The sequence below is a fragment of the Pseudorca crassidens genome, chromosome X (assembly GCF_039906515.1).
Source record: "Pseudorca crassidens isolate mPseCra1 chromosome X, mPseCra1.hap1, whole genome shotgun sequence".
Lineage (NCBI taxonomy): Eukaryota > Metazoa > Chordata > Mammalia > Artiodactyla > Delphinidae > Pseudorca > Pseudorca crassidens.
The window spans coordinates 87408309-87422827 of record NC_090317.1 but is presented as its reverse complement, the minus strand read 5'-3'; the positions used below and the strand labels follow the sequence as shown (position 1 = coordinate 87422827).

The following is a 14519-nucleotide window of genomic DNA, read 5'->3' as shown; positions in this document are numbered from 1 at the left end:
GAGGCAGGAATAGTTCATTTCCAAATCAGCCTGAGTGGAAAAACCTCCTCAGAAACGTATTGCCTCAGTACTAAAGTAGCTCTAGACTAACAGTCAAATTAGCCCTGGACCAAAGGCTCTTCAGGTCCTGCCTAAAAAAACTTAAAAGCAAGCCTCAAAAGTATTAAATTGATTAACTGTGTCCTAGAACAAAGCCCACCCCCGTCTCCCAATTTTTTAAGTACCAAAAATTTAAAAAAAGCATTCAGCAAGGTAAAATTTACAATGTCTGACATCCAATAAAACAAAGAAGCAGGGCTTCCCTGGTGGCGCAGTGGTTGAGAGTGCGCCTGCCGATGCAGGGGACACGGGTTCGTGCCCTGCTCCGGGAAGATCCCACATGCCGCGGAGCGACTGGGCCTGTGAGCCATGGCCGCTGAGCCTGCGCGTCCGGAGCCTGTGCTCCGCAACGGGAGAGGCCGCAGCAGTGAGAGACCCGCGTACCGAAAGAAAAACAAAGAAGCAGGAAAATACACCCATAATGAGGAGAAAAAGAATTCATAGAAAATGACCCAGATGAGAGAACCAATAGACAAAAGGACACTAAAACAGCTATTACAAATATAATCCATACGTTCAAGAAGGTAGAGGAGAGCATGAGCAGGTCTGAAATACAGCACCCAAGGAAGACCTTACTCTGCCCTTGCTCCTCCCAAACTGAGATCCAGTCCTTGTTGGAGATAATATGGTCGTGGTTCTCTGAATGGTGGAACTTGCTGGAAATCTGCTTTCTGGAACTTGGCAGAAATCCACCCTCTAGGGTGCCAAAGAAAGTTGTTCATGGGGAGGTGTGTCATCAGAGGCACTCTGATACAAAACTACCTGAGGGAGGGTGCGGGGGTGGGGGGGGTGGAGGGAGTGGCCGGCCACTAGGCACTTCTGGTTGTTATGCATGTGCGTTGCAAGAACTGGAGAATGAAGATGCTGCGTGAGTGCTTCAGAAGCCGGGGGCAAACTGCTAGTGAGCTGGCTGATGGGGGATTCCAGGGAGGAGCTGCTGGCCACTGGGTGCTGGCGGTCACCACGCACTGCAGGAGCCAGGCACTGGAAAATGTGTGGGTGCTTCAGGCCCCCGGTGCTGGAGAAAGCTGTGTGTGCTGCAGGACCCTGCTGAATGGGCACCCCAGAACCAGTAAGCAAAACCATTTTCCACCTTGCAATGCCTCTCTAGCGCCCTCTACTGGCAAAGCTTCAGTGCGGGTTGGCAAAGGAAAAGATATTTAAATGGACCAGATCCATTTGCGCAGAGCAGGCATAAGGAGTGGATTTGAAGCCAAGAGGCAAAAATCAGTAAGTGGCACAGTCTACCGCTTTGACTACTCAGCTTCTGTGTGCACCCTTTTTGAATTCTTGCATAACAAAACAATTTTATTTCTTCCTAACAAGATATAACTATTCTTCTCGTAAGAGAGGAAGTTATCCCTCTCTCCCCCAAATGAGGAGACACCACACAGTTCCAAAAGTCATTGTATCCATTACTGGCTGTTAGTTATTCCTCAAATTTAGTCACAGTTCCACTGATATTCTATTATCTAAGGACTAAATTGTAAAATTAACTTCCAACAACTATTTGTACATAAAATAAAAATGATATAAAATAAAAATGGGAAGGAGAGAGAAAAAGAAAATGGCTAGCATATAAAAATAAATACATAAATATAACAAGCAGAAAGAAAATTGGCAAAGCTACAATAGTACTCATTTCTGTATTTGATCATGAGGCTGTAATCACCATCGATGTCTTCTTTCTTCTTTCTTCCACTATCCATTCTGTATTTCCCCCTGCCTTCTTCCAGAACCTCAGATGCTTTTTCACCTGATGGAGTGACTCAAACTTTTATTCCTGAGTTCTCAATCATCCTGCCAGTTTTTAGTTGCTGTAGTTCTCTATTACTTTTTACTATTGTGCATGGAAGTACTAAGAGGCACACTACAGGAAGTACTAGGAGGCACACTAATAATCCTCTGGGTTGCAGACATAGTCCTCCTTGCCTGTGTTGTATAGCAGCAAATCAATTTCCCCTTGGTAATGAAGATCAATCATTCCAGCCAGTAAATTAACTCCGCTCCCCCCCATTTTTTTTGCCTGTAGTTTCATTGGCATAGAGCCTAAAATGTCTCACCTTCCCATTCATTGATGTGCCTCCTGGTAGAGGCCTCTCCCACTGGCAGAGAAGACTCATCAGAATTTAGGGCACAATGCCCCCAGCTTCATTAGGGTCTTCCCACATGTACCCATTCTATCTTACAGGATCCTATTCCTTCCCCATCAGTGCCCTCAGTTTAATAGTAGACACCCTGAGAGGCTAGGAGTTCAATTTGCATTGTAATTCAGCCAGTCACAGGATGAGATTCTGCATTTGATTTTTCAGCAGAAGACTGATCCCAGCTCAAAGATAGTCAGGCAGTGAGGGAGTGAATTCTCCATCACTCAGCCTTCTTGTTCTATTCAAGATTTCAGTTGACTGGATGAGGCCAACTCACATTGGGGAGGGCAATCTGCTTTACTCAGTCTACCAAGTCAAATGTTAATCTCATCCAGAAACAGTCTCAAAGGCATACTCAGAATAATATTTAACCAACTATCTGGGTACTCCATGGGCCTGTCAATTTGACACATAAAAATCAGAGGGACTTGAAAGTGAAATTAAGAAAACACTCCCATTTACCATTGCAACAAAAAGAATAAAATACCTAGGAATAAACCTACCTAAGGAGACAAAAGACCTGTATGCAGAAAATTATAAGACACTGATGAAAGAAATTAAAGATGATACAAATAGATGGAGAGATATACCATGTTCTTGGATTGGAGGAATCAACATTGTGAAAATGACTCTACTACCCAAAGCAATCTACAGATTCAATGCAATCCCTATCAAACTACCACTGGCATTTTTCACAGAACTAGAACAAAAAATTTCACAATTTGTATGGAAACACAAGAGACCCAGAACAGCCAAAGCAATCTTGAGAAAGAAAAATGGAGCTGGAGGAATCAGGCTTCCTGACTTCAGACTATACTACAAAGCTACAGAAACCAAGACAGTATGGTACTGGCACAAAAACAGAAATATAGATCAATGGAACAGGATAGAAAGCCCAGAGATAAACCCACACACATATGGTCACCTTATCTTTGATAAAGGAGACAAGAATATACAATGGAGAAAAGACAGCCTCTTCAATAAGTGGTGCTGGGAAAACTGGACAGCTACATGGAAAAGAATGAAATTAAAGCACTCCCTAACACCATACACAAAAATAAACTCAAAATGGATTAAAGACCTAAATGTAAGACCAGACACTATAAAACTCTTAGAGGAAAACATAGGCAGAACACTCTATGACATAAATCACAGCAAGATCCTTTTTGACCCACCTCCTACAGAAATGGAAATAAAAACAAAAATAAACAAATGGGACCTAATGAAACTTAAAAGCTTTTGCACAGCAAAGGAAACCATAAACAAGATGAAAAGACAACCCTCAGAATAGGAGAAAATATTTACAAATGAAGCAACTGACAAAGGATTAATCTCAAAAATTTACAAGCAGCTCATGCAGCTCCATATCAAAAAACAAACAACTCGGGCTTCCCTGGTGGTGCAGTGGTTGAGAGTCCACCTGCTGATGCAGGGGACACGGGTTCGTGCCCCGGTCCGGGAAGATCCCACATGCCGCAGAGCGGCTAGGCCCGTGAGCCATGGCCGCTGGGCCTGCGCATCCGGAGCCTGTGCTCCGCAACGGGAGAGGCCACAACAGTGAGAGGCCCACATACCGCAAAAAAAAAAAAAAAAAAACCAATCCAAAAATGGGCAGAAGACCTAATAGACATTTCTCCAAAGAAGATATACAGGTTGCCAACAAACACATGAAAGAATGCGCAACATCATTAGAGAAATGCAGATCAAAACTACAATGAGATATCATCTCACACCATTCAGAATGGCCATCATCCAAAAATCTACAAACAATAAATGCTGGAGAGGGTGTGGAGAAAAGGGAACCCTCCTGCACTGTTGGTGGGAATGTAAATTGATACAGCCACTGTGGAGAACAGTATGGAGGTTCCTTAAAAAACTAAAAATAGAACTACCATACGACCCAGCAATCCCACTACTGGGCATATACCCAGAGAAAACCATAATTCAAAAAGAGTCATGTACCACAATGTTCATTGCAGCTCTATTTACAATAGCCAGGACTTGGAAGCAACCTAAGTGTCCATCGACAGATGAATGGATAAAGAAAATGTGGCACATATATATACAATGGAATATTACTCCGCCATATAAAGAAACGAAATTGAGTTATTTGTAGTGAGGTGGATGGACCTAGAGCCTGTCATACAGAGTGAAGTAAGTCAGAAACAGAAAAACAAATACCGTATGCTAACACATATATATGGAATCTAATATATATATATATATATATATATATATATATATATATATATATAGTCATGAAGGACCTAAGGGGAAGACGGGAATAAAGACGCAGACCTACTAGAGAATGGACTTGAGGACACGGGGAGGGGGAAGGGTAAGCTGGGACAAAGTGAGAGAGTGGTAGTGTATATATGGACATATATACACTACCAAATGTAAAATAGATAGCTAGTGGGAAGCAGTCGCATAGCACAGGGAGATCAGCTCGGTGCTTTGTGACCAGCTAGAAGGGTGGGATAGGGAGGGTGGGAGGGAGGGAGACGCAAGAGGGAAGAGATATGGGGATATATGTATATGTATAACTAATTTACTTTGTCATAAAGCAGAAACTAACACACCATTGTAAAGCAATTATACGCCAATAAAAATGTTTTAAAAAAAATCAGAGGGACTTAGATATACAAACTAGCAGAGATCAAAGTTGCCAAGATGGGAAACAAAAATTCTGTGAGTGAGTTATAAGATGTACTACTTAGAGGGACCACTCCTAATTCTACCCCTTGATTTCAGGACCCATTTATACTGGCTATGGGGGGAGACAGCACCATATAATGGTCTCTGATTCAAAGTATATACTGCATCCTATAAAACAGAATCCCATCCTTTTAGGGTGTTGTTTCCCAACTAGCATCATAACTGAGTCTTCAAAGCTAATCCAGAAACTCAGTTCACAGCAAAGGACGTGTAGCAAAGTGTTCATGCCTATGGAATTAACTGGTCTTACCACATACAACATCATCTAGAAGCAGCTAGCCTAACTGAGAGGTGGAATGGCTTTGAAGACTTTGAGATTAGTGTCTTTATAAGAAGAGACATGAGAGAGCCCTTTCTGTCCACTATGTGAAGACACAGCAAGGAGATGGTTACCTGTAAGTCAGGAAGAGGGATCTCACCACAAACCAAGTTGGCCTGCACCCAGATGGTGGAACTTCCCAGCCTCCAGAAGTGTGAGAAATATGTTTCTGATGTTTAAGCCACCCCATCTATGGTACTTCTGTTATGGTCGCCTGAGCAGACTAATACACATGGGCCCATTGTTTCTTTTACCAAACACTGGAGAGGATGGTGAAAATGGCTAATTGATAGGCAGAGAGCACATCATTTTATCCACCCAATTATTAAGAGTCTCCGCTGCATGTATGCCTTTTGGTGGGCATTCGCATGGGACACAAATATCTCCACTGTCTGTGTCCATTCAGAGGTCTGTTCACCTCTCTCCTCACTAGACTTCCTTGTCACTAATATTCCAGTCCTGTTCCTTCCAAATCCCTGACCACACATCAGCACAGATCTATACTTTTGGCCATCTCTCACTCTAGACACAGTGGACAATGAATATACTGCTCTGTGTTCTGCTCACTGGAGAGGATTTTCCTTCACTATGGTCGTTCAGGGTCACCCCTGAGTAGAGCTGTGATGTGCATCTGTCCATTTTCAGATGGTACCAACATATCATGCAGATGCGTATGTAAGTCAGGCTTGAGTCTCTTCATCCTCAGTTAACTGGTCATAAGGAATGCCCCATAACATCATAGACATCAACTGAAGGAGAGGAGGCAATACAATAGGAGTTGGTGTCAAGAGTCTGAGCCACTTGCTCAAGCAACTTACTTGGACCTTCTGGACCTGCCCAACTTGGTCTCTTCTATACCATTTTCATTTGATATTAGATTGCTGCTACACATGGCTTATTTATGGCCCTATGGCTGTGTGGATCACACAAGACACCTACGTGGGGATCTTAGGCTGTATGGTTACCTGCTATCTCATGGTTAGGTGTTCAGTCTCTGCCAAGGTCCAGTACTAAGCCAGCAGCTGTTTCTTAAAAGGAGAATAGTTATCTGCAAAAGAGGGCTCAAATTGCTCTAAAATCCTGGAGGCCAACACTGTGATTCTTTCATTAGTGCTTACCAGAAATGTCATACGGCATTCTACTTTGTCATAGACACTTCGAGTATCATTGGATCTGCTGGATCATAAGGTCCAATGTGAAGAGCAGCTTGTCCTGCAGCCTGAACTGCAGAGCTTTAGCTTGTTCTGGCCCCATTCAAAACTGGAAAGCTTGTGGGCAACTCTGTAGATAGGTTCAAAGTAACACACTCAAATGTTCTTTCCAAAATCCGAAGAAGCCTGCAAAAGTATCTTAGTCCGTTCAGGCTGCTATAACAAAATACCACAGATTGGGTGGCTTATAAAGAACAAACACTTAGGGGCTTCCCTGGTGGCACAGTGGTTAAGAATCCACCTGCCAATGCAGGGGACACGGGTTCAAGCCCTGGTCCAGGAAGATCCCACATGCCGTGGAGCAACTAAGCCCGTGTGCCACAACTACTGAGCCTGCGCTCTAGAGCCCACGAGCCACAACTACTGAGCCCACATGCCACAGCTACTGAAGCCTGCATGCCTAGAGCCTGTGCTCTGCAACAAGAGAAGCCACCACAAAGAGGAGCCCACGCACAACAACGAAGAGTAGCCCCCGCTCTCTGCAACTAAGAAAGCCCGTGCACAGCAACGAAGACCCAATGCAGCCAAAAGTAAAATAAATAAAATAAATAAATTTATATAAAAAAAGAACAAACACTTATTTCTCACAGTTCTGGAGGCCAGAAGTCCAAGATCACGGCGCTGGCAGATTCAGTGTCTGGTAACAGCCCGCTTCGTCATTGACAGCCATCTTCTCACTGTAACCTCACATGGTAGAAGGAGTGAGGGAGCTCTGTGGGGTTTTTTTCATAAGAGCACTAGTCCCATTCATGAGGGCTCCATCCTCATGACCTAAGTACATTCCAAAGCACCTCCTAATACTGTCACACTGGGAATTAGGATTTCAACATACAAATTTTGGGGGGGACACAAACATTCAGACTATAGCACAAGAATTATACCTCTTTGTGGTAGAAGGTGTGAAGTGTGGCAGCTTGTCTTTCCCCTTGGAGGGAATTTTCAACATGCTCTAGACCATTTATTCCTAGAGACTTCATTGAGGCAGCAGGCCCCTGAATTTTTGCAGGGTTTATATACAACTGTATTCATCAGGCTTCTCCAGGAAAACAGAACAAAAAGGATGTGTATATATTAGAGAGAGCTTTATCTTGAGGAATTGACTCATATGATTATGGAGGCTACCAAGTCTAAAATCTGCAGGGTGGGCTGTCAGGCTGGAGACCCAGGGAAAAGCCAATGTTGAAGTTCAAGTATGAGGGCCATCTGCTGGCAGAATTCCTTCTAGCTCAGGAAGGTTAGTTCTTCAGCTGATTGGATGAGGCCCACCCACATTGTGGAGGATGATATGCTCTATTAAGAGTCAACCAATTTTTTTTTTTTTTGGCCACGCCACGCAGCATGCGGGATCTTAGCTCCCCCACCAGGGATAGAACCCGTGCCCCCTGTAGTGGAAGCATGGAGTCCTAACCACTGGACAACCAGGGAACTCCCCACCAATTTAAATGTTAATCTCATCCAAAAAAATCACCTTCACAGAAACATCCACAATAACGTTGGACCAAATATCTGGGCACTGGCCCAGCCATATTGACCCTTAAAGTTAACCAACACTTTCATTCTTACTAAGGCATCTAAAGTATTTGTTACTTCCTGCTCACCAGATCCAATCAACATGTCATCAATGTAGTAGCCCAGTGTGATGTTTTGTTGAGTGTCAATGTTATGGAGATCTCTGCAGACTGTATTATGGCAGAGATCGAGAGATTTGACATAGCCCTGAGGCAACACCTTGAAGTTATACTGTTGTTCTTATCAGGTAAAAGCAAATGGTTTCTGGAAGTCCTTGAAAATTGGTATGGAGGAAGAGTCATTAGCCAGGCCAATACATGCATACCGAGTTCCAGGGGTTATGTTGATTTGTTTCAGTAAATATACTATAGCTGGAACAGCAGCTACAATTGGAGTCACCATCTGATTAAATTTATCATAGTCTATGGTCATTATGCAAGATTCATCTGACTTCTACACAGGCCAAACTGGTGAGTTAAATGGAGATGTGGGAGGTGTCAGCACATCTACTTCTTTAACTTCTTCTACAGGGCCATTAATCTCTGCATTCCCCTAGGGATGCGTTACCACTTCTGGTTTACTAACTTTGAAGGGAGTGGAAATTCACTTCCATTTAGCTCTTCTTACCATAATGGCTCTCATTATTATCAGCAAGCTGATGTGGGGATTATGCCAGTTTCTAAGTATGTTTATTCCAGGGATAAATTCAGAAATTGGAGAAACAACTACAAGGTGGGTTAATGGACCAACTGGGCTCAATGGGAATCAGATCTGAGCTAAGACTCAATCACCTGACCATCGTAAAGCCCCCCACTTTCACTGTTGGGCCACAGTAGCATTTAAGGTCCCCAGAAATTAGTGTCAAATCAGAGCCACTATTTAGTAATCCTCATAAGGTCTGGGTATTTCCTTTTCCCCAATGCTCACTCACTCTATTAAATGGCCACAGGTCCCTCTGGGGAAGGCTTGGAGGAAGATTTACAGTATGTTCTTACAGCAATGGTACAGGCTCCTTCCTCGAGTGGACCTGGCATCTCCTTCAATCAAGGGGCTCTGGGTCAGTGAACTGACTTCTGAAAACAGTGAGAAGCTGACTCTCCACTGTGGTGACTTGAGTCAGATTTTTAGCCACTAGATCTAGAACTTTTCCTATCATATAGATTGAGTGATAATCTAGTAGGCTATTTATTTTATCTATTTTATTTTATTTTTATCTATCTATTTTATTCCTAGGGACATCATGATCAATTTGCCTGTACATCCATGCTGCCCTTTACAGATGTGCCCACTTTGTCTTTGGCAGTTAAGTGCTGCTACTTGGCCTCAGCTTCTCTGGGTTTCCATCATCACCATTGAAGCCAGGAAACCTATCTTAGCCTGTTCTGGCTGCTATAACAGAATATCATAGACTGGTGGCTTATTAACAACAGAAATTTACTTCTCACAGTTTTGGAGACTGGGAAGTCCAAGATCAAAGCACTGGCAGATTCAGTGAGGGCCTGCTTCCTCATTCATAGACGGCTGTCTTCTTCCTGTGTCCTCACATGGTGAAAAGGGCTAGAGATCTCTCTGGAGCCTCTTTTATAAGGGCACTAATCCCATTCATGAGGGCTCCACTTTCATGACCTAATCACCTTCCAAAGGCCCCCATCTCCAAATACTATCACATTGGGGATTAGGTTTCAGCATATGAACACGGCGGGGGGGGGGGAACATATTCAGTATATAGCATTCTGCCCCTGACCCCCCAAAATTAATGTCCTTCTCACATGCAAAAGACATTCATTCCATCCCAACAGCCTGAAAAGTCTTAATTCATTCCAGCATCAACTCTAAAGTCTAAATTCCAAAGTCTCATCTAAATATCATCTAAATCAGATATGGGTGAGACTCAAAGTACAATTCATCCTGAGGAAAATTGCCCTCCAGCTGTGAACCCAACAAGTTATGTGCTTCCAAAATACAGTGTTAGGACAGGCATAAGGTAGACATTCCTATTCCAAAATGGAGAAATAGGAGAGAAGAAAGGAGTGACAAGGGCCTGAGCAAGTCTTCTTTGGCCAGGTGCTCTGCTCTCCAGGCCCACTGGGGTGGTGGCCCACCTTCCAGATACACTGGGGTGAAGCACAATGGTGTGGCTTTGCTGGGCAAGGGCTGGGCCCGCAAGGCTTCAGACAGCCAGCTCCCAGGTTGTTCTGTGCCACGGCCCCATGGCTCTTGCATCTGGAGTCCTGAGCCTGCAGCTCTGCCAGGAGGCCCAGTCCTTTGAAATCAAGGTGGAGGCACCATGTCCCCTTGGTTCTTCTGGATGTAGCCCATACCACCCCAGGCCGCCGGAGCTGCACCTGGGGCAGTTGGGGAGCCCAGTGCCGAGTGCAGTAGCAGAACCCACCACCACATGAGGCGGTGCCGGGCAGTGTGCCAGCGGCTCCTACTTTGAAATTACTCTGCCCCCAGGGCCCTTGCACTCTGGGCCTGTGATCAGAAGGGCAGCCCTGATGATCTCTGGATTGTCTTCAGGGTCATTCTTCCCCTACGTCATTCCTGGCCTACAGAAGAGAGCAACCACAGAGCTTTCCAAGTTTGCATGTGCGCTTCTCACTAATGCTTTCTCAATGTCTCGGTGAAAGTAGTGTCTTCTGAGCCTTGTCATGGAACATAGTTGGGGATTGCATTCAAGTCATACATGATAAGTTCTGTCCAACACTCCCATTACCCAAAGCCTTTGGATTCCCTCCTCCATATCATGCCAGGACACCTCTGGCATCTCAACCTCATTAACTGTAGGCCACAATTGAGTCTCAGTTTCAGTTAGCCAACCAAGTAAACCCTTAGAGCATGTGCTGACACATTAAATCCAGAATCTCTAGTAAGTGTACCTATATCAATGAATTCTGCCTAATCTAGAGTTATATTCTGCCCTCCTTCATCTAACACCCTTAGAGTCCTCTTCTGCATATATTCCCCAGATTTCTGCCAATATATATTAGCAAAGTCTTGTGATTATTTTGGTGTATAAGCACTTTCCAACTTGGTCATAGTGTACACTTGTTCCCCTGGACCATGCTGAGATTTGACCTCAGTCATGTGTCTATCAGCAGTAGGGGTGGTTGTGGTGGGTCTTGAGGAGAATGAGTATCCCTTTTCAAGGCACCTGGACCAGGTGAGTTTATCACAGCATTTTCAAGGAGAGAAAGGTTAGTTTCGGACACTGAAGGGCAAGCTACTTCCATTAGTAAGGAAGGCTCAGAGTGACTTGGTAGTTCAAGACTGTGAGTTTCATTTGGGACCAAACAGATGTCCCCATTCCAAGTTTCAGGATCCCATTCTTTAACAGTCAATACCATAACTTTCACATGGAAAATTGTCAAGACTGTGAATTCAACTGTCGTTGTAATTCAACAACTTATACAATTAAATGTTGTGTCTGATGTTCAGCAATATTAGCCCTGCTGCTAGGCATCATGAAAGTTCTCTGGTTCTTAGGCTGTGACTTGAGCTGAGAAATTAACAGACCCAAGCTTGTTATTTTTCTCTTTGTAAGCGCTCAAGTGCATTCAAAATAATCTATCCCCCATCACGGTCTTCATAGTCATGATCATGGCCATAATAGTCAAGTGCAGCAGCCATTTCAGCTTCCAGGGAATGTGCTTCAGTTGGCACTTCATCACAATCAACCATAGGTTGATTAATTGTGATGCAACGGCATGCCATGGATTACTAGCATCCATCTCTCATTGGCAAGGAGTTCAGCACCGTGCATAAGCCAGAGGTGTGAACAAACCAATCTCAAAGTCCCATCTTTGCAGATCTCTTTCCTGGCACCACTCCTGGTAACAATTCTGTATCAGTCTGAGTCCTATCTGGAGAGAGGAGTAACACAGTAATTTGAACAGGGAAAGTTAATATAAGGAATTACCTATAACAGGGGATTGGAATAATGAGGGATTGGTTAGTGAGATGTGAAGAGAATTCGAAAGAATATAGAAATAGCAGATATAAGAAGTAGTCACAAGGGAATTCCCTGGTGGTCCAGTGGTTAGGACTCGGCACTTTCACTGCCGAGGGCCGGGTTCGATCCCTGGTCGGGGAACTAAGATCCAATAAGCCATGCAGTGTGGCAAAGGAATTAGTCACTATCCCTAGGCTGGCATAGAATGCCCCTGGGGCTGAGATCCAGATCTTGTTGGAGAGGCATGACTGTAGTTCACTGCAGGGCAGAGAAGTCATTGTGGTACTGCATTGGTGGAACTTTCCAGAAATCTGCCTGCTGGGAGGCAGGAGAAAGCTGTTCACTGAGTGCTGCTGGCCTCTGTGCACCGCAAGAGCCAGGCCCTGAGGAAGCTGTGAGTGCATCAAGATCCAGAAGCATTCTTCTTGCTACCAAACTGCCTGAGGGTGAGTTCTGGAGGGAGAGGAAAGCTGCTGATCACTGGGTACTACTGACCACCATGCATGGTAGAAATCAGGCACTGGAAGAGTTGTGAGCACTGCAGGAGACTGATTCTAGAAAAAGCCATGCAGAAGGAGCCTGTCAAGCGAACATGCAGGAGTCAGGAAGAAAACCCCTTTTCCTCTTGCAATATCTCTCTAGCACCCTCTACTGAGAAAGTTTCAGTGCCAGCTGTCAAAGGAAAAACAGTTAAAATTGCTTCATTATCACAGAAGAGGCAGAAAGGGTGAATTTGAAGTTGAGAGGCAATAAATTGATAACCAGCACACCATGGGTCAAACAAGAAATCCTAAGAAAAATTAGAAAGTATTTTGAATGAAATTAAAGTGAAAATATAATGTATCAAAATATATGGAATGCAGCAAAAGCAGTGCTTAGAAAGAAAATTATATGCTTATTATTAGAAGAGTAGTCTCAAACCAATGACCTCAGCTTCTACCTTAAGAAATTATGATAAAAAGAGGAAATCAGGGCTTCCCTGGTGGCGCACTGGTTGAGAGTCCGCCTGCCGATGCAGGGGACACGGGTTCGTGCCCCGGTCCGGGAATATCCCGCATGCCGCGGAGTGGCTGGGCCCGTGAGCCATGGCCGCTGGGCCTGCGCGTCCGGAGCCTGTGCTCCGTAACGGGAGAGGCCACAGCAGTGAGAGGCCCACGTACCGCAAAAAAAAAAAAAAAAAAAAAAAGAGGAAATCAAACCTAAAGTAAGCAGAAGAAAGAAAATAAGAGCAGAAATCACTGAAGTAGAAAACAAAAAAAAAATAGAGAAAAGCAAAGAAACCAATAGTTGGCTTTTTGGGAAGATCAATAAAACTGATAAACCTCTAGCCAGATAGATGAGGAAAAAAAGAGAGAAGACCCAAATGCCTAATATTAGGAGTGAGATTTTGGACAACACTACAGATCCTACAGAAATTAAGATAATAATAAAAGGATATTATTTATTTTTTAAATTTTATTAAAGTATAGTTGATTTACAATGTTGTGTTAATTTGTTGTGTACAGCAAAGTGACTCAGTTATATATATATATATATATGTATATATATATGTATTCTTTTCCATTATGGTTTGTCACAGAATATTGAATATAGTTCCCCTGTGCTATACAGAATGACCTTGTTGTTTATCCATCCTATATATAATAGTTTGCCTCTGCTAATCCCAAACTCCCATTCTTTCCCTCCCCTACCGCCCCCCCTGCCCTGGCAACCACAAGTGTGTTCTCTATATCTGTGAGTCTGTTTTTGTTTTAAAGATATGTTGATTTGTGTCATATTTTAAATTCCACATATAAGTGATATCCTATGGTATTTGTCTTTCTTTTTCTGACTCACTTCGCTTAGTATGATAATCTCTAGGTCCATCCATGTTGATACAAATGGCATTATTTCATTCTTTTTGATGGCTGAGTAATAGTCCATTGTATATATGTACCACATCTTCTTTATCCATTCATCTGTCAGTGGACATTTAAGTTGTTTTCATGTCTTGGCTATTGTAAATAGTGCTGCTGTGAACATAGCGGTGCATGTATCCATTTGAATTATAGTTTTGTCTGGGTATATGCCCAAGAGTGGGATTGCTGGATCATATGGCAACTCTATTTTTAGTTTTAGTTTTTGTTTTTGTTTTTTTTTGCAGTACACCGGCCTCTCACTGCTGTGCCCTCTCCCGTTGTGGAGCACAGGCTCCGGATGCGCAGGCTCAGCGGCCATGGCTCACGGGCCCAGCCACTCCGCGGCATGTGGGATCTTCCTGGACCGGGGCACGAACCCGTGTCCCCTGCATCGGCAGGCGGACTCTCAACCACTGCGCCACAAGGGAAGCCCCTATTTTTAGTTTTTTGAGGAACCTCCATACAATTTTCCGTAGTGGCTGCACCAATTTACATTCCTACCAACAGTGTAAGAGGGCTCTCTTTCCTCCACACCCTCTCCAGCATTTGTTCTTTGTAGACTTTTTAATGATGGCCATTCTGACTGGTGTGAGGTGATACCTCATTGTAGTTTTGATTTACATTTCTCTAATAATTAGCGATGTTGAGCATCTTTTCATGTGCCTA

At 43.7% G+C, this 14519-nt stretch overlaps 1 long non-coding RNA gene and 1 other non-coding gene across 3 annotated transcripts in view; both read left to right on the top strand.

Moving 5' to 3' along the window:
- The window catches only part of LOC137216975 (uncharacterized), a 51607-nt gene that overhangs the window by 23574 nt on the left and 13514 nt on the right, over positions 1–14519 (top strand). The gene's annotated exons all lie outside the window — the stretch shown is intronic.
- On the top strand, positions 12025–12096 carry TRNAE-UUC (transfer RNA glutamic acid (anticodon UUC)). Its single transcript has one exon. It is a non-coding gene; the product is annotated as a tRNA-Glu (tRNA).